The following is a 20147-nucleotide window of genomic DNA, read 5'->3' on the forward strand; positions in this document are numbered from 1 at the left end:
GAACTCCCTAAACTGGCCCTTGCGTGTTGTGTCTTCTTTAGACACTCACAGGAGAGTCCCTTTTACGCACCATACTTTGCTTTCCAGCAAGGCTCGCGGTATCTGCATGTGTGCTCCCTGCAACGAATGCCTGCACCCGCTACAAAAACAGTGTCACCTACTTCACGGGTCGTAAAGCTCCATGCCCGAGGCAGGATTCGAACCTGCGACCGTAGCGGTCGCGCGGTTCCAGACTGGAGCGCCTAGAACCGCTCGGCCACTATGGCCGGCGATCGTGTGCGGTTCATGCTCTGCATACGAGACTGTTCTACAACATTCTCCAACTCTGCCTACGATTAAGGTCTCAGCCACTCAAATTCACTTCTCTGCTTTTTGATGAGAAACGTTGATCGCTGTCTTCTGTGAGAAGCCCTGGTTTCGTCACGGGGGAGACAACCGGCTACGCCGTAAACCCATTGCCTCCACAGCTCTCTTCAAAGCATTAAAAACACCCGACCTGATCGATTACGACACGGTTTCTTTTCTAGACTCCCTCCTACCAATCCCCGCTTCCACAGGAAGGCATAATTGTCACCACATCCTGCTGTCAGTGTCCAGCTGAAGTTCATTCCAAGGCATACAACACTACAGAAAATGTTCAATCATGATGCTACCCAATAACAGCCAAACAAATGATCAATTACCCGATCGCCGACAGTAAACTTCGAACTAATATTGAATAAAGTGTGCACATAAACCTACACAATATTACGTATGTGGAAGCAAAATATCGGTGTCTTACAAGGTTGTCCTCAATAAGTAGGAGATGGGATTGCATATCAACAAGTGGTACCCCAAACTATCACAATATCTATTTGTCCACAATTCCACTCAACAGTGCAGTCTGGTGGAATGCATTCACCATAACTGCATGCAAAATGTATCCTTACTGCTGCTGAACGTTCCATTCCTCGCACTTCCTCTTTACTACGTCGTGTCCCAGTCCCTTGGTGGACTGAGGCATGCCGCGACGCAATTCACGCACGGAACGTGCTCTCCGCTTTTTTAACCGTCATCCCACGATGCCGAACTGCATTCATTATAAACAGATGCGTGCAAAGTGTCGTCGAGTTCTTCGGGATAGCAACCGAACTAGCTGAATTCCATTCACTAGTTCTTTTAACTGTTCCACCCCTTCCTCTGTTGTGTGCGCCAACCTCCGACGGATCTCTGGGCCCGAGAACCATTCCCCCATTTCCGGCCTCACAGTAGCAGACAATGTTATCGTGGACACTATTGCTATCTCCAACACCTTGGGCCACCATTTTGCGGAAGTTTCGAGCTCTTCCCACTATCATCCTGCCTTCCTACATCGGAAACGAGCGGAGGAGGCTCGGGCGATACTCTTCTCTTCTCTGAATCTTGAGTGCTACAATGCCGCCTTTACTATGAGGGAGCTAGATCATGATTTCAGTTCATCCCAATCCTCCGCCCCAGGGCCGGACGCCATCCAGATACGGATGTTTTGCAGCTCCTCTCTCTTGCGGACAAGCACTTTCTGCTTAACACGGCCGGCCGGTGTGGCCGAGCGGTTCTAGGCGCTTCAGTCTGGAACCGCGCTGCGGCTACGGTCGCAGGTTCGAATCCTGCCTCAGGCATGGGTGTGTGTGATGTCCTTAGGTTAGTTAGGTTTAATTAGTTCTAAGTTCTAGGGGACTGATGACCTCAGATGTTAAGTCCCATAGTGATCAGAGCCATTTTTTTTTGCTTAACACGTACAACCGGATCTGGGCAGAGGGCACATTTCCCGGACGCTGGTTTGAAGCCACTGTCATACCTATACGTAAGCCCGGTAAGGACAAAAAAATTCCTTCTGGCTACCGCCAAATCTCTCTTACCAGCTGCGTCTGCAAGCTGATGGAGCGTATGATTCATGGTGACTCGAGTCTCGCAATTTACTGACGAATGCACAGTGTGGATTTCGAGGGCGGCGTTCTGCAGTTGACAATTTCGTTACTTTGTCCACCCATTTCATGAATGGTTTTCTGCGGGGATCCCGGTCTGTGGCCGTGGTTTTCGATTTGGAGCAGGCCTACGACACCTCCTGGAGAAATGGTATCCTCCGTACTCTTTACACGTGAGGCTTCCGTGGCTGCCTGCCCTGCTTCCTTCAGGCATTTTTAAGAGATCCCGTTTTCAAGGTGCGTATCGTTTCTGCCTTGTCGGATATCTTTATCCTCACGTTTCCGTCCTGAGTGTCGTCCTCTTTGCTATCGCCATTAACCCTATCATGGCCTGTCTCCCAGCGGGCATCTTCGGCTCCATTTTTGTTGACGATTTTGTCATCTATTGCAGTTCTCAACGAACCTGTCACACTGAGCGGCGTCCTCAGCGGTGGCTTGACCGTCCTTACTCCTGGAGTATCGACAAGGCTTTCGCTTTTCCAGTGTCAAAACCGTCTGTATGAATTTCGCCCACCATGTTTATATCCTAGGCCTGTTACCCTTCCGTTCGGTGAAACTACGAAATTCCTGAGGCTCATGCTCAACAGGAAACTCTCTTGCTCCTCCCATGTACCTTAACTGGCAGTCCGCTGTGTGCAGTTCTTCAATGTCCTATGTGTCCTCAATGGTACTTCCTGGGGTGCCGATCGAATCACGCTCCTCCGTTTGTACCGGTCCCTTGTCCGTTAGAAACTCGACTGTGGGTGCTTTGTTTATGCGTCTGCAAGCCCACCCCTCTTACGCCGTCTCAACACTATCCACCATCATGGCATCCGTTTGGCCTCGGCCCCTTTTACACTAGCCCGGTTGAGAGTCTGTATGCTGAAGCTGCTGAACTAGCACTGTCCTACCGTCGCGACTTTCTCCTCGGCAGGTATGCATGCCGTTTGTCTGCCATGACTCCTTCTTTGATTGCCAGATGGGACTCGTCTTTCTTCTCTGTTACCTCCTGGAGGTCGCTTTCGGCACTTGCTCGGCTGCTTAACTTCACACTGCCTGCACCTATCCCGGTGGGCGTGAACTCTTCACCACCTTGGCTTTGCGATGCATCCCATGTTAACCTTGGCCTTCCAGTTTCCTAAGGATACTGCTCCAGCCTCGGTCTATTGCCTTGTTTCATGACCTTCACATGGAACTTATCGATAGTACCTTTGTTTACACTGATGGCTCTTGGACTGACCGTGGGGTCTGGTGTGCCTTCATCGTTGGCACCCGTGTCTTTTGATATCGGCTTCCGGCACATTCCTCCGTATTTACGGTCGCTTTCTGTCAGGCCACGGGGTACACCCGGCGACACAGCCTTTTCAGTTGTGTCCTCTGCTCAGACTCACTCAGTGCCCTTCAAAGTCTATGTGCGCTGTACACCGCCCATCCCTTAATGCAGCGGGTCCAGGAAAACTGTCAACTGCTCTCTCTTGGTGGAGCCAGTGTAATGTTTCTGCTGGTTCCTGATCATGTCGGTCTGCCAGGAAACGAGGCTGCTGACGTCGCTGCCAAAGATGCAGTCCTCGTACCTCAGCCCTCCAGTATCTACATTCGCTTCGATGATGTCTGTGTTATCGTCTGTCAGGACGTGGCGCCCCTTTGGCATCGCCAATGATCCTCCCTTCCCGGGAATAAGCTCCGGCTGATTAAGCCTCTCCCAGCGGCTTGGACGACCTCCTCTCCGCCCTCCCTCCGGGAAGAGGTTATTTTAACTCGGCTGCGTATTGGGTACTGCCTTTTGAGCCATCGTGATTTGATAAGTGGCGCTAGCCCACCACTTTGTGCTCATTGCGCTCAAGTTTTAACTGTCTGCCACTTCCTGATGGAATAATGTCCATTTTTTAAACTTTTACGGTCCTGTTTGGGTTTGCCGTCTGAGTTATCGGCCATTTTAGCAAATGATGCACGGGCTGTCGACCGCGTCTTACTTTTTATCCGCCAAAGCAGTATGGCGAAGGACATTTAATTTTTAGTTTTGGACTTCTGTTTCTGTATGGTGTCTATTTTAGCCCTTTTTACACATGCTTGTTTTCAGCTTTCTTCTGTTATGTCAATTGGGACTGACCTATAGTCGTTTTTTAACTCCTCTCTGTCTTCGTGTTCTATAGTTTTGACTTGGGCGCGTATGACCTGAGTTGTTTTTGCGCCCTAAAGCGAAACAAAACCAAACCAAATCACAGCAGAATTCGAAGCGGGAGTGGTCTGCAAACACTACATTTTTCCACTAATCAAGCCAGTGACAGCGCTCACATAGCCATTAGAGTCTGAGGCATTGGTAGCTTTTGAACAATGGAAGCCGACTCAGTGACAAGCGTACCACCAGTCCAGCCCTCAGCAGACGACATCGAACCGTCGCCACAAATGTCCGCTCCAACGTAGAGGTAACACTTCGGAAGAAGCTGTTCTGCCCGTTAAGGCCATGCAGAGAAGATGGTGGTCGTCCCATGCTGAGGTCACAAAGTGTATACGCGTTCGTCGCTGTTTACGACCCTTTTGTATCCACTGGTTCCACACACGTATTACTGCAGTAGCAACGTGCCCCGTACGAAACTTAGTGTCACAGTAAGACAAACCTGCTTCCCGGAGACCAATGGTGCTGCTCTGTTAGAAAACGCCCACCTGCTCAAATTACGTCATTTGACACTTACGAGGCATGCCGGCACAAGCTTTCACGTTTGCACTGAGTTTGATTGCACTACACTGACCGTGCAAGGAATAAAATTGACCTTTCTGGGTACATAAAATAGGACGCTGCTGGGCCTGTGAGCATGGCATGACACAGAAATCTTAATTATTTGTCGTGGAACAACTTCCCCTATTTCGTTGTCGTTCACACAGTTCCTTTTAGGTGTTGCAGTTTTGGTGTATGAGGGTGTCCCATTAGTCTAGACCACCTCAAATAACATTTTGTTCCGCAACAAAACAAAACCTGTATCAAGCATATGTTGTTTAACTATTAATGGGACGTTAACCATGACGGCTGCCTTTCCTATTATTATGTTTCTTACTTAGATGTGTACAGCAGGATTTATTCCTTAAATAACACCCTACAGATACAGTAAAGCAAAACTGACTTTGACTCCCCTGTACCAGCACACAGAGAAGATACCGGGGAAACCTAGCTCATCCACATGTTGGACGTGACAATAATAAAAATAAATGGAAACCACACTTGATAGAATTCCTCTGTCTAAGTAGCATTTTTCCTACCTTCAACCATAATTACGCAAAAGTAATGATAACGTATTTTTTAAACAAGGACTGGCTTCATTGTTGTTACATTGATAGGTAGTCAGAGCGGACGGCTGGGTAATTAAGGCACCGAATAACATATTAACATTTGTCACCTTAATATTACAAACTCCGGGGACAAAGCATTTTTGTGCTGTAACAAAATACATAGCTTAGAAAGTCTATCTCAACAGTTTTAATTAACACAATTAACAGCTGAATTCACTCCTAGGTAACAAATGCCCACCCATAGCACAAGGGCCATCAGAGACATATGGTCTTTCTTCATCACCAGTAGAGATACAATACACAAGTGTTTAGTTTAGTTCATGTGAAAAACAGATCACATACGAATCGTGCCACGATAGGAACGTTAGCTTATTTAGACATAACATCCTATGAAGGATGAACAGTTGAATTGTTTTCATTTTACTGGGAGACTTAAACATAAACTAATTTTTAATGAAACCAAACTCTAGGTACGGAGGTAGAAAGATATGCAGACACGAATCAACAAGTTCAAAATATTAACTCCATAAAAATACTCAACGTGCGCAGCACAACGTAACATTTCAAATATCCCAAGACAGCTACATCTATGATGAAACAGAATAACATCAAGAAAATTCTTCCTTAAAATGACAGCTTGAAAATGGTTCTGTTGACATTCTGTACCCACGCCTGTACCCTGTGATTAAACAGCTTGATTGAAGTTGATATTGATAGTAGCAGGCATAGTCACACGTAGTATGACACAACTATCTTTTCCTTTTGACTCATCGATCTTTTGCTTGGTTTGATACGGCCGATAACGAATTTAGAATTAAATATTAATACCTTCAGATGCTGATGGGCGTTGATATATATCAACGGGGTCAGGTGAAAATGTGTGCCCCAACCGGGACTCGAACCCGGGATCTCTTGTTGCCAGGGCTGACGCTGTATCTATGTGAGCCACCGGGGACACAGAGGATAGTGCGACTGCAGCCACTATCCCGCGCACGCCTCCCGCGAGACCCACATTCTTACTTTATATGTCCACACACTAGATTCGTAGTGTGCCTACCCAACACCCTCACTACTCGTGGAAGACATTTTTACCAAGATCCGTAAGAGTTCGGGTAATATGTGTGCATCCGCGCAAGAAGAAGCAGCTGAAGGCATTAATATATAATTCTAATTTCGTTCTAGACTGCTGCAAGTCCTCAATGGTGTCCGTTCTTTCGGACATGTCCAAAAGAGCAGACACCATATCCATATAAGTACATAACTAATTTGTTTCCTGTGCAAAATTTTTCATCTGACTAGCGAGTGCAACCTTCGTCCTCAATTACTTGCTGGATGTATTCGTATCTCTATCTTTCTCTACAGTTTCACTCTCCACCTCCCTCTGGTAAAAGGGAAGTTTTCCTGGTGTCTTAACACATGTCCTAGTGTACTGCACCTTCTTTTCAGTTTTTCCATGTTTTACTTTCCTCTCGATTGAGTGGAAGCAGTTAATTCCATAAATTATCTGGGAGTACGCATTAGGAGTGATTTAAAATGGAATGATCATATAAAATTGATCGTCGGTAAAGCAGATGCCGGATTGAGATTCATTGGAAGAATCCTAAGTAAATGCAATCCGAAAACAAAGGAAGTAGTTTACAGTACGCTTGTTCGCCCACTGCTTGAGTACTGCTCAGCAGTGTGGGATCCGTACCAGATAGGATTGATAGAAGAGATAGAGAAGATCCAACGGAGAGCAGCGCGCTTCGTTACAGGATCATTTAGTTATCACGAAAGCGTTACGAAGATGAGAGATAAACTCCAGTTGAAGACTCTGCAGGAGAGACGCTCAGTAGCTCAGTACAGGCTTTTGTTGAAGTTTCGAGAACATACCTTTACCGAGGAGTCAAGTAGTATATTGCTCCCTCCTACGTATATCTCGCGAAGAGGCCATGAGGATAAAATCAGATAGATTAGAGCCCACACAGAGGCATACCGAGAATCCTTCTTTCCAAGAACAATACGAGACTGGAATAGAAGGGAGAACCGATAGAGGTACTCAAGGCACCCTCCGCCACACACCGTCAGGTTGATTGCGGAGTATGGATGTAGATGTAGATGTAGATGTAGATGGAGGACCTCCTCTTTCCTTACCTTGTCAGTCCATCTGATTTTCAACATTAGTCTGTAAACTATGTCTCTAATGCTTTGATTATTTTCGGATCCGGTTTTCCCACAGTCCATGCTTCGCTATCACACAGTGCCGTGCTCCAAACGAACATTCTCTGAAAATTCTTCCTCAACTTAAGACCTATGTTTTACACTAGTAGACTTCTCTTGGCCAGGAACAGCTACCAAAAAATGGCCGTTTAAAACTGACACGCGAGACACACTGACAAGAAGTTGCGCTACACAACTGTCTCCCAATGTGGATGGTACGTACGGCATATTGTGATGTTCACAGCACCAACAAGACTTTTTTCAACGTAGGAAAGCTCCGAAACATGTAATAGTCAAATTACCGTGTGGTTAAGTTAAACAAATGTGTGATTATTTGTGCGGACCGCTATTAAATCGGCGTGGCGCTGTCTGCAAACTTCGTTCTATGCCAGTTCTTGCTCGAGGAAATACAATGAGTCGCACATCAAACCCTGACAGAGGAAAACAAAAGGCAGTTCAAAATGGCTCTGAGCGCTATGGGACTTAACTGCTGAGGTCATCAGTCCCCTAGAACTTAGAACTACTTCAACCTGACTAACCGAAGGACATCACGCACATCCATGCGCGAGGCAGGATTCGAACCTGCAACCGTAGCGGTCGCGCGGTTCGAAACTGTAGTGCCTAGAACAGCTCGGCCACTCCGGCAGGCCAGAAGGCACTATCCGATGCTTGGGTAGAGATATCCTTATGCACAACTCATATAAATCCAGAAAAAAATACGCCACAAAACATCGCTCTCCGTGCCCAGCTCCAAGATACTGTACTCGTTACTTACGACACCCACCCAATTTCATGTTGTGTGAAAAGGGTACTAACAAATTTATGGTCTCACACACTGAAGAGCCAAAGAAATTGGTACTCCTGTATAATATCGTGCGGGTCCCCCGTGTGCACGCCGAAGTGCCTCAACACGACGTGGCATGGACTCGACTAATGTCTGAAGTAGTGCTGGAGGCAACTGAAACCATGAATCCCGCAGGGATGTCAATAAATCCGTTAGAGTACAAGGAGTGGTGATCTCTTCTGAACAGCACGTTGCAAATCATCCCAAATATGCTCAATAATTTTCATGTCTGGGGAGTCTGGTGACCAGCGAAAGGGTTTAAACTGAGAAGAGTATTCTTGGAGCCACTATGTAACAATTATGGACGTGTAAGGTGTCACATTGTCCCGCTTGAATTACCCGAGTCCGTCGGAATACAAAATGGACATCAATGGATGCAGGTGATCAGACAGGATGACTACGTACCTGTCACCTGCCAGAGTCGTATCTAGACGTAACAGGAGTCCTATGTCACTCCAACAGCACACGCCCCACACCATTACAGAGCCTCCATCAGCGTGAACAGTCTCCTGCTGACATTGATTTATGATGTTATCTCCATATCCGTACACATCCATCCTCTCGATGAAATTTGAAACGACACTCGTCCGAAAAGGCAGCATGTTCCCAGTTATCAACAGTCCAATGTCGGTGTTTACGTGCGTAACGTTTTGTGTCGTGCAGATATCAAAGGTAGACGAGTAGGCTTCGGCTCCGAAAGCCCATATCGGCGATGTTTCGTTGAATGGTTCGCACGCTGATATTTCTTGATGGGCCAGCGTTCAAATGTGCAGCAATTTTCGGAAGGGTTGCACTTCTGTCACGTGAAAAGATCCTCTTCAGTCGTCATTAGTCCCGTTCTTGCAACATTTTTTCCGGTCGCAGCGATGTCGGTGTTTTGTTGTTTTACCAGATGCCTGCTGGTACACTCACGAAATGGTCGTATGGGAAAATACCCACTTCATCGCTTCCGGAAAGATGCTGTATCCTATGGCTCGTGCGCCGACTGTAGTACCAGGTTGAAACTCACTTAAATCTTGATAACCTGCCATTGCAGCAGCAGTAACCGATCAAACAATTGCGACAGACATTTGTTGTCTTATATAGAGATTGCCGACCGGAGAACCGTATTCTTATGTCTACATATTTCTGTATTTGAATACACATGCCTTTACCGGTCTCTTTGACGCTTCAGTGTAATTACAGACACAGAGATAGTCAAGAAATAAGAGAGCACCTTTTCCATTCAGTACGTCAGTGAGTGTACTGCATCTGTCCTCAACACGTTCCCTGCTGATGATTCATTTCCAATACAACGAATGCACCAGGGCTTCGTTGAGAACAGCTTGGTGCAGTACCTCCGCAGGACACCGCCAACAAACAATTTCCAGGAGAACTGATGGTAAATGTAGCGTTGTAAGACCGCCACAGCTCAGAAAACTGTCGACCAGAGACACAACATATCACATAAATTTAAAAGTACTACAGTACTGCACTACTTCTGAATTCTGTATTTGAAAGCAGTATAATACACTCCTGGAAATGGAAAAAAGAAGACATTGACACCGGTGTGTCAGACCCACCATACTTGCTCCGGACACTGCGAGAGGGCTGTACAAGCAATGATCACACGCACAGCACAGCGGACACACCAGGAACCGCGGTGTTGGCCGTCGAATGGCGCTAGCTGCGCAGCATTTGTGCACCGCCGCCGTCAGTGTCAGCCAGTTTGCCGTGGCATACGGAGCTCCATCGCAGTCTTTAACACTGGTAGCATGCCGCGACAGCGTGGACGTGAACCGTATGTGCAGTTGACGGACTTTGAGCGAGGGCGTATAGTGGGCATGCGGGAGGCCGGGTGGACGTACCGCCGAATTGCTCAACACGTGGGGCGTGAGGTCTCCACAGTACATCGATGTTGTCGCCAGTGGTCGGCGGAAGGTGCACGTGCCCGTCGACCTGGGACCGGACCGCAGCGACGCACGGATGCACGCCAAGACCGTAGGATCCTACGCAGTGCCGGAGGGGACCGCACCGCCACTTCCCAGCAAATTAGGGACACTGTTGCTCCTGGGGTATCGGCGAGGACCATTCGCAACCGTCTCCATGAAGCTGGGCTACGGTCCCGCACACCGTTAGGCCGTCTTCCGCTCACGCCCCAACATCGTGCAGCCCGCCTCCAGTGGTGTCGCGACAGGCGTGAATGGAGGGACGAATGGAGGCGTGTCGTCTTCAGCGATGAGAGTGGCTTCTGCCTTGGTGCCAATGACGGTCGTATGCGTGTTTGGCGCCGTGCAGGTGAGCGCCACAATCAGGACTGCATACGACCGAGGCACACAGGGCCAACACCCGGCATCATGGTGTGGGGCGCGATCTCCTACACTGGCCGTACACCACTGGTGATCGTCGAGGGGACACTGAATAGTGCACGATACATCCAAACCGTCATCGAACCCATCGTTCTACCATTCCTAGACCGGCAAGGGAACTTGCTGTTCCAACAGGACAATGCACGTCCGCATGTATCCCGTGCCACCCAACGTGCTCTAGAAGGTGTAAGTCAACTACCCTGGCCAGCAAGATCTCCGGATCTGTCCCCCATTGAGCATGTTTGGGACTGGATTAAGCGTCGTCTCACGCGGTCTGCACGTCCAGCACGAACGCTGGTCCAACTGAGGCGCCAGGTGGAAATGGCATGGCAGGCCGTTCCACAGGACTACATTCAGCATCTCTACGATCGTCTCCATGGGAGAATAGCAGCCTGCATTGCTGCGAAAGGTGGATATACACTGTACTAGTGCCGAAATTGTGCATGCTCTGTTGCCTGTGTCTATGTGCCTGTGGTTCTGTCAGTGTGATCATGTGATGTATCTGACCCCAGGAATGTGTCAATAAAGTTTCCCCTTCCTGGGACAATGAATTCACGGTGTTCTTATTTCAATTTCCAGGAGTGTAGCTGTGCTGTCAGCTACATTAACGAAGAACAGATTGAAGCTACGGAGTTTAAAGGAAAATATGGAATACCGGCAAGAAACACACTAGCTCTGGGTATAAGGCGTGCTGTTGAACTCTCTAAGAAAGAAATTGTCTGAACGGGACGAAAACCGATAGATTTAATGTACATCTAAAGACAAACATTTGAGTAAAATATCAGAAAAAATTGATGATTTATGTGATAAATAGAGTTTCACAAATTAAGAAACAGTTATTCGGCTTGCCATTGATTGACAGAGTTGGTGGACATCCTCGTGAGGAATGTCGTGCCCAATTGTGCGTAACTGCTGCATTATAGCGTAAAAATATCAAACTCGTTTGAGGGCCCTGCCCATAAAGCTCCAAATGCTCTCACTTGGAGAGCGAAGCGGAGACCTTACTGGCCAAGGCAGACCTTGGTAAGCACGAAGACAAGGAGTAGAAACTCTCGTCGTGTGCGGGAGGGAATTTTCTTTCTCAAATGTAAGCCCAGGATGGCCTGCCATGATGGGGGAAGAAAACGGGAGCAAATGTCGTGAACATACAGCTGTTCTGTAAGGATGCAGCTGATGTAAACATAGCGGGCCTCCTATGAAAGGAAACGGCATCCCACACCATCACTCCATGTTCCCGAGCCATATGACGGGTGACAGTCAGATTGGTGTCCAACTCAGACACGTCTTTGCTAGTCGTCCGTGTACTCATCACTGGGGAGAATTATACTATACTGAATGAGATACCAACCTGAAGTCGTGACTGGAGACCGACTGTCACCCGCCATACAGACCGACAGCCGGGACTGATGTTGGAGGGTGCCACCGCTTGCGTGTGGACCAGATATGGACCAACGCGTTATTGATTGGCTCAGTTTGTGAAGCTCTTTCTACAAAATAAATCATCCCGTTTTTTGGAAGTTTTACTAATCTGTTTGTCTGTATACAAGCATCACATCTACCGATTTTGGAACTATTAGGATAATTGCTTCGTAGCCCATCGTTTTTTATGGGTCTTAGATTGTGTTTTACCACGAGCGTCACCTGTGCAACTCTTAGACATTTTGCAAGTGTCAGTCATGGTCTGGAAAGTATTCTGTATAGCTCTGAGTGAATTATACGGGAGCTAACTAGTGAATTCACGGGAGCTAACTAGTGAATTCGAAAGTGGGCGAATTTTCGTGTCCATATGGTGGCTACTTCCGTAACATACACTCCTGGAAATGGAAAAAAGAACACATTGACACCGGTGTGTCAGAACCACCATACTTGCTCCGGACACTGCGAGAGGGCTGTACAAGCAATGATCACACGCACGGCACAGCGGACACACCAGGAACCGCGGTGTTGGCCGTCGAATGGCGCTAGCTGCGCAGCATTTGTGCACCGCCGCCGTCAGTGTCAGCCAGTTTGCCGTGGCATACGGAGCTCCATCGCAGTCTTTAACACTGGTAGCATGCCGCGACAGCGTGGACGTGAACCGTATGTGCAGTTGACGGACTTTGAGCGAGGGCGTATAGTGGGCATGCGGGAGGCCGGGTGGACGTACCGCCGAATTGCTCAACACGTGGGGCGTGAGGTCTCCACAGTACATCGATGTTGTCGCCAGTGGTCGGCGGAAGGTGCACGTACCCGTCGACCTGGGACCGGACCGCAGCGACGCACGGATGCACGCCAAGACCGTAGGATCCTACGCAGTGCCGTAGGGGACCGCACCGCCACTTCCCAGCAAATTAGGGACACTGTTGCTCCTGGGGTATCGGCGAGGACCATTCGCAACCGTCTCCATGAAGCTGGGCTACGGTCCCGCACACCGTTAGGCCGTCTTCCGCTCACGCCCCAACATCGTGCAGCCCGCCTCCAGTGGTGTCGCGACAGGCGTGAATGGAGGGACGAATGGAGACGTGTCGTCTTCAGCGATGAGAGTGGCTTCTGCCTTGGTGCCAATGATGGTCGTATGCGTGTTTGGCGCCGTGCAGGTGAGCGCCACAATCAGGACTGCATACGACCGAGGCACACAGGGCCAACACCCGGCATCATGGTGTGGGGAGCGATCTCCTACACTGGCAGTACACCACTGGTGATCGTCGAGGGGACACTGAATAGTGCACTGTACATCGAAACCGTCATCGAACCCATCGTTCTACCATTCGTAGACCGGCAAGGGATCTTGCTGTTCCAACAGGACAATGCACGTCCGCATGTATCCCGTGCCACCCAACGTGCTCTAGAAGCATGTTTGGGACTGGATGAAGCGTCGTCTCACGCGGTCTGCACGTCCAGCACGAACGCTGGTCCAACTGAGGCGCCAGGTGGAAATGGCATGGCAAGCCGTTCCACAGGACTACATCCAGCATCTCTACGATCGTCTCCATGGGAGAATAGCAGCCTGCATTGCTGCGAAAGGTGGATATACACTGTAATAGTGCCGACATTGTGCATGCTCTGTTGCCTGTGTCTATGTGCCTGTGGTTCTGTCAGTGTGATCATGTGATGTATCTGACCCCAGGAATGTGTCAATAAAGTTTCCCCTTCCTGGGACAATGAATTCACGGTGTTCTTATTTCAATTTCCAGGAGTGTAGTTAGCCGAAGTGTGTGGTGTTTCAAGAGACACCGTATTGAAGATTTATACTACATACAGGGAAATCAGATAAACAGAATCGATAATAAATGTCGTGTGACTAAGGCCTCCCGTCGGGTAGACCGTTCGCCTTGTGCAAGTCATTCGATTTGACGCCACTTCGCGCGACTTGCGCGTCGATGGGGATGAAATGATGATTAGGACAACAGAACACCCAGTCTCTGATCGGATAAAATCTCTGATCCAGCCGGGATTCGAACCCGGGCCCTTAAGAGTGACATTCTGTCGCGCTAACCACTCAGTTACCGGGGCAGACTAACAGAATCCGATAAGATGTGTTGAGTGATTTTCACGTACGCTCACTGAAGAAGATTGTGAACAAAATAGGACGGCAGCTGCAGAACTCACTGTAGAACTAAATGTCGCGCTCGAGAACCTTGACAGTTCCAAAACAATATTAAGCGAGCTCGATATGCACTGAATAACAGGGCGAGCTGGAATTTCAAAACCACTCGTCACTGAAACAAATGCCTGTAACAGGAAAACGTGGTGCCGAAACCATAAAAGCTGGACTATGAAGCAATGGAAGAAAGTTATTTTGTCGGATAAATCGTGATCGATACTGTTATCAACTTCTAGTTGAGTTTTCGTTCCAGGAGTGAAACATGGTTGGGGCTCGGAGATCATTTGGACAAACATACCATGGTATTCTTTGTGCCGTAAGGTAACTGTGCACAGTCTCATTACTGCCAAGGCTTACGTGATCGTTTTGGCTGGTCAGATATACCCAGTGGTACACTGTTTGTTGCCCAGTGGTAGTTCTGTCTTCCAAGGCCACAGGGTGCTGTTCACACATGTCACCGTGTCGAGGACTGGTTTCGGCAGCATGAGGACCAACTGTCGCGTGTGTCCTGGCCATCGCAGTTACTTGACCTCAGTATTATTGAGCCTTTGTTCTGTACTTTGCAGAGAAAGTGAGTGATAGCTATCCACCTTAATAATCGTTACCTGAACTAGACACTATTTCGCAGGAAAATGGTGTACAATTCCATTGAAAACCGTACAGGACCCGTATTTCTTAATTCAGAGACTCCTGGGAGCTGTTTAAAATGTCAACGACTTTCCCACACCATGTTAGGCATGGTAATTTTTGTGTTAGCAGAAGAGCCAACAGCGGGTTACGAGTGGAAGCCGAAATGCACGCGTTGTAGCTCACGCAGGCTGACGTGAGGAGAGAAGAAGTATACTCACGTGAGGTCTGAAACACGACAAGGAATGAGAATTCTGAAAGCGGACATAATTAGTTTGATACATAACTTTAATCCACTAATGATGAACGTCGCTCTTGACGGTACATGATTCACAATATTATCTGTTCACAATACATTCTTGAAGATAGTAATCATAGTAACTGAATAGGGCGCCTTGCTAGGTCGTAGCAAATGACGTAGCTGAAGGCTATGCTAAACTGTCGTCTCTGCAAATGAGAACGTATGTAGACAGTGAATCATCGCTAGCAAAGTCGGTTGTACCACTGGGGCGAGTGCTAGTGAGTCTCTCTAAACTAGACCTGCCGTGTGGCGGCGCTCGGTCTGCAATCACTGATAGTGGCGACACGCGGGTCCGACGTATACTAACGGACCGCGGCCGATTTAAATGCTACCACCTAGCAAGTGTGGTGTCTGGCGGTGACACCACAATAATGTGTTGCGTTTTTAGTATTTCAATATTTTTGTTCACGCCATATACACATAGACCTAGTGTGTGTATATGTGTGTGCTTGGAAATGCTGTGTGTGTGTGTGTGTGTGTGTGTGTGTGTGTGTGTGTGTGTGTGCTTGCAAATGCTATGATGAAATAAACACGGCGGCGCGTGACCTGCGACCTAGCAACCACTTTTCCGACCTGGTAGGCGATGCGATGCGGCTCGCCTAATGGAACTCGCACCTGCAGCGGTGCTCTCTTAAACGGCGCGTCGTATATCAGGCCGACGTGCAGCGCGCGGCAGCACGGCGCGGCGAGCATCCCGTGATTAATAGCGCGGCGCATCAGTTAAACCGTACGGCGGTGCGCCACCGCGCAGGCCTCACCAGTGCCGTACAGATGAGAATGGCCGTATCACAGAAACATGACAAGCCCAGGCTGCGAGCACAACTAATCCAGCGACGCCATGGCGTCGCGTTTACAGCTGCGACGTGCGCTCTGACCCGCACATTATGCTTGCCACGAGAAATGGGCGTTCTGCGATGAAGGTAGTCGTGTGTGCTGTTCCTACACTAAATACCAGTCCCCACTTACAGTGTCTCATCCGTGCGCAAATGATTACTAGATGTAACGATAGGCAGACCAGCCAGTGTAAAAGGAGGCAGTGAACACTGAATTATCGGGCGTGAAGGAGTAACAGCAGAATGGGGCGTTCAGGAGAGCTCAGTTACTTTGAACGTAGTTTAATAATTGGATGTCAGCAGAATAGCAAATGCATCACGCACATTTCAGCTCTTGTAAGGTTGTCCAAGTCGGCTGTTGGTGACGTGATTAGAAAAGGTAAATGTAGAGGAGCAACCTCAACTAAACCAACTTCCGCACAGTTGAGTCCAAAAACAGGTCAGCACATGAAGTGTAGAATTTTCTAAAATTTTATTCCAACGACTGCCAGGCAGTGGGAAATGTGAAACAAATCCATCCGCCACCCGCCCTCCCCCCCCCCCCCCCCCTTCACACTAAAACCCTCCCAGGATATCAATAAATTTTGTACGCTACGGTCGCAGGTTCGAATCCTGCCTCGGGCATGGATGTGTGTGATGTCCTTAGGTTAGTTAGGTTTAAGTATTTCTAAGTTCTAGGGGACTTATGACCACAGCAGTTGAGTCCCATAGTGCTCAGAGCCATTTGAACCATTTTTTGAAATTTTGTAAATAAACAGTCCCAGAGACTCAAGGTACTTATTAGCTTCCACACTTTATCAGCGTCTTGAAATGGAGATAATGATGTACTTCAGAGTTTCAGAGAGACTGTGACTAACTCTTTGGTGATGTAAAACTGCCGCGCGCCTGCCCACTGATCGACTTGCAAAGGTCCGGCCCGGAGCACGCCACACCAGTGGCGTAGGATCTACTTCACTTGGAAAATTCACCAATATGAGATGCTGGTGAGCAGCCAGCCTCTGCCCTCTGAGGGACTTTGGCTGATGAACCGCAAGCTATCTACAGTCCATCTTGGAGAGGCACGCCCTTGCGACCTCCTAGCCACCTAGACATCATCAGCCACTGTAGTGGTCAAATCTGGTGGGTGACCAGGGACATTTTTTCTCGGCATCAAACGTCTAGCATCGGGTACCGCACCCAGGTGCACGACAGAGGACCGTGAGTAAGTACATAGGTGCATAGCCTGCCAACATAGCCTGCCAATTTCCAGAGGACGTCAAGGGCGCCATCAGGATATCAGGGCATTCCAGAACCGGCTGCACTCGCACATGCACTTGGTGGCCTAGAGGACAGGCGTCACACTGTACATTGATGCTGTAAATAAGTATTTACTAACGCTACACAGTCTTCTTTTGTGGCCCAGCATGAATCAGTCCTTTCCTGTACCATATCCATACCCATCCTAATGCCAGCGGATGGCGCTAAGAGGACCATGGTGAAGTTCCTAAGTCCAGCAACTGCTGCTCCATGGATATGGAGTGTTCCGGGCCTGAACCTGACCAGCTGGTCTTCTTTAGAAAAGCGTCGATGGCAGTTTCTCAGAAACAAAACAAATCATTCTCTCCAGCTCAAGACAGAAACGGAATACCAGCATTACTGAGCCTGTAGCTCAATTACTTATTAAATTATTGTTGTATGCTAAGCTTCTTATAGAGCCTTACTAGCGGGAGAGGGGGGAGGGGAAGGGAAAGCGACTAGGACGAGTGAATCTACTCATACCGTCAGCGTTTCCTGGCTCGCTCCAGGGCTCCAGGAGGAGGAGATTAGTGTTCAACGGCCCTTCGACAATAAGGTCATTAGAGACGGAGAACAAGCTTTGACTAGGGAAGGAAATAGAAAATGCCCTTTAAAAGAACCATTCCGGCATTTGTCTGAAGCAATTTAGGGAAATCACGGAAAACGTAATGCAGAATGGTGTGGGACGCGGGTTTGATCCGTTGTCCTCCCGAATGCGAGTCCACTGTGCTAACCACTGCACCACTCCAGGGCTCCACTGTGAGCACAGGTTGCCAAGTGTGGACATATTTTCAAGTTTACGGCAGATTGCAATTGCTCCGAGATACAGGTTGTTATTACACTCTTGGTCAAACTGTGTTCAAATGGTTCAAATGGCTCAGAGCACTATGGGACTTAACATCTTAGGTCATCAGTCCCCTAGAACGTAGAACTACTTAAACCTAATTAACCTAAGGACATCACACACATCCATGCCCGAGGCAGGATTCAAACCTGCGACCGTAGCAGTCCCGCGGTTCCGGACTGCAGCGCCTAGAACCGCACGGCCACCACAGCAAACTGTGTTGCGGTGTTACCTGTTGTGTGTGATTAGCCCGTGGAAAGTATCGCGGGATGGAGTGTTTGATGTAATTTCAGTAGGACTGAACAGTGGCCTAACTGATTAGCACAGCAGACCGAATTGGCCTCTATTGTCAGTTAGTGGACGGAAATAAACTTAAAAAATTATTTACAGGTGGTGCTTCGAATATTTTCGGGACGCAGCACGCCTTTCCTCTTTCTAAGGAACTGTCCTGAATTTACCAAGACGAGAATTTTATTACAATTGCTCTTAACCATAGAACTCTCTACTGTGCTGATGGTCACAACCAGCTTTAACAGTGAGCAATCCCACATGGGTTTATTCATTATCTACTGTAAACATGAGGTTGCTCTTAAATGCTTATACAACTTTAATGCAGTGGTTTTGTTTCCATTAACTGTCCCCCCAGCCCATGTCACCGGACCGCTCTACTGGCCACTGATGCGCCGCTGGATGTGTAAAGTGTGCATGTCTGAGTTTTACAGGAATAAAATGTACAGATACCTGGTAGAAACACGCCGTAACTGTTAGCTGGTATGCTTATAATCTCGTGCTGAGATTTCCTTGAAAGTTTTGAACATGGTCTAACATCTGCTCCATTGAAAAGCCGCGCGGGATTAGCCGAGTGGTCTAGGGCGCTGCTGTCAAGGACTGTGCGGAGGCTCGAGTCCTCCCTCGGGCATGGGTGTGTGTGTTTGTCCTTAGGATGATTTAGGTTAAGTAGTGTGTAAGCTTGGAAACTGATGACCTTAACAGTTAAGTCCCATAAGATTTCACACACAATTTGAACATCCATTGAAAATTTATCCAGCTGTGATTCGATAACTTTGTTTAACGAATTTATAAGTTCTAGGTTGAGGATAGCATTAAGGTAAGTTAAATTTTTGGTGGGTAATACACTTAGTGACTCTTCCGACCAGTACAACATACTCCATGTCAGAGTCATGAAAATCGTACCATGGAGCATTGCCAGAACGCAGAAAGGCGGAAATAAATCCCACGTATTTCACACGTCGTACCATTAATGATAACACTGGTTCCCTTCACCTATGATTGCTTAGTTTCTCAGGTTTCCATTTTGCATAGCAATTTCTCAACTAAAGTTTCTCAGGGAAGACCGAGTACAACCAATGCTCCCTTATCTTTTTTAAGTAAGAATGGATGGGCAAGATTTCCCTTTCGCGACTTGTCACATTCGTTTCCTCCAAACGCGTACTCGCCCTCATGTCTGCACATCATTCCTTACCAGTCTACCTGGACGGACAACAATACCCTCTCGAGTTCATTTCTGTAAGTCCGCTAACGACGTAACTACATCACCTTCTTTATTATATGAAATCGACAATAACTTGTGCATTACTATATGTAGCCGTTACCCACATTTCCCCGGATATGGATGAATTGTGTAATATTGAAATTTCACATTACCCCCTGCTATAGGTAACTGAATCGCTGTATAGCCTTTGGTCCATTTGTTCTTACTTTTATACTAGCCATATGCAAAAACAATGCTTAATTACTTTTTGTCACTGCTGTTAAGTGTACTAATTCTGCTTAGATCTGCTTCCCCACGGGGTGTAATCCTAGTGTAGACTTCCATCTTGGAATCAACACAGGACTAAGCCGTTCATTAACTGCATGATACCTGCCACACCAGCACCTCAATCTTTGCTTCACCAAACTCGTCTGCCAATCCAGGGAATAATATTGCAATGGAGAGTTTACTATCTAGTAAACTTAACTACCTCTAATCTTCCCCGGGTTGCTATTCAAAAGCTTTTTCATATGCTGGTATGCTGAGTTAGCTCCACCGTTAACTCTCATACTTGCCTCACAGTGCTCAATATCC

The sequence above is a fragment of the Schistocerca nitens genome, chromosome 7 (assembly GCF_023898315.1).
Source record: "Schistocerca nitens isolate TAMUIC-IGC-003100 chromosome 7, iqSchNite1.1, whole genome shotgun sequence".
Lineage (NCBI taxonomy): Eukaryota > Metazoa > Arthropoda > Insecta > Orthoptera > Acrididae > Schistocerca > Schistocerca nitens.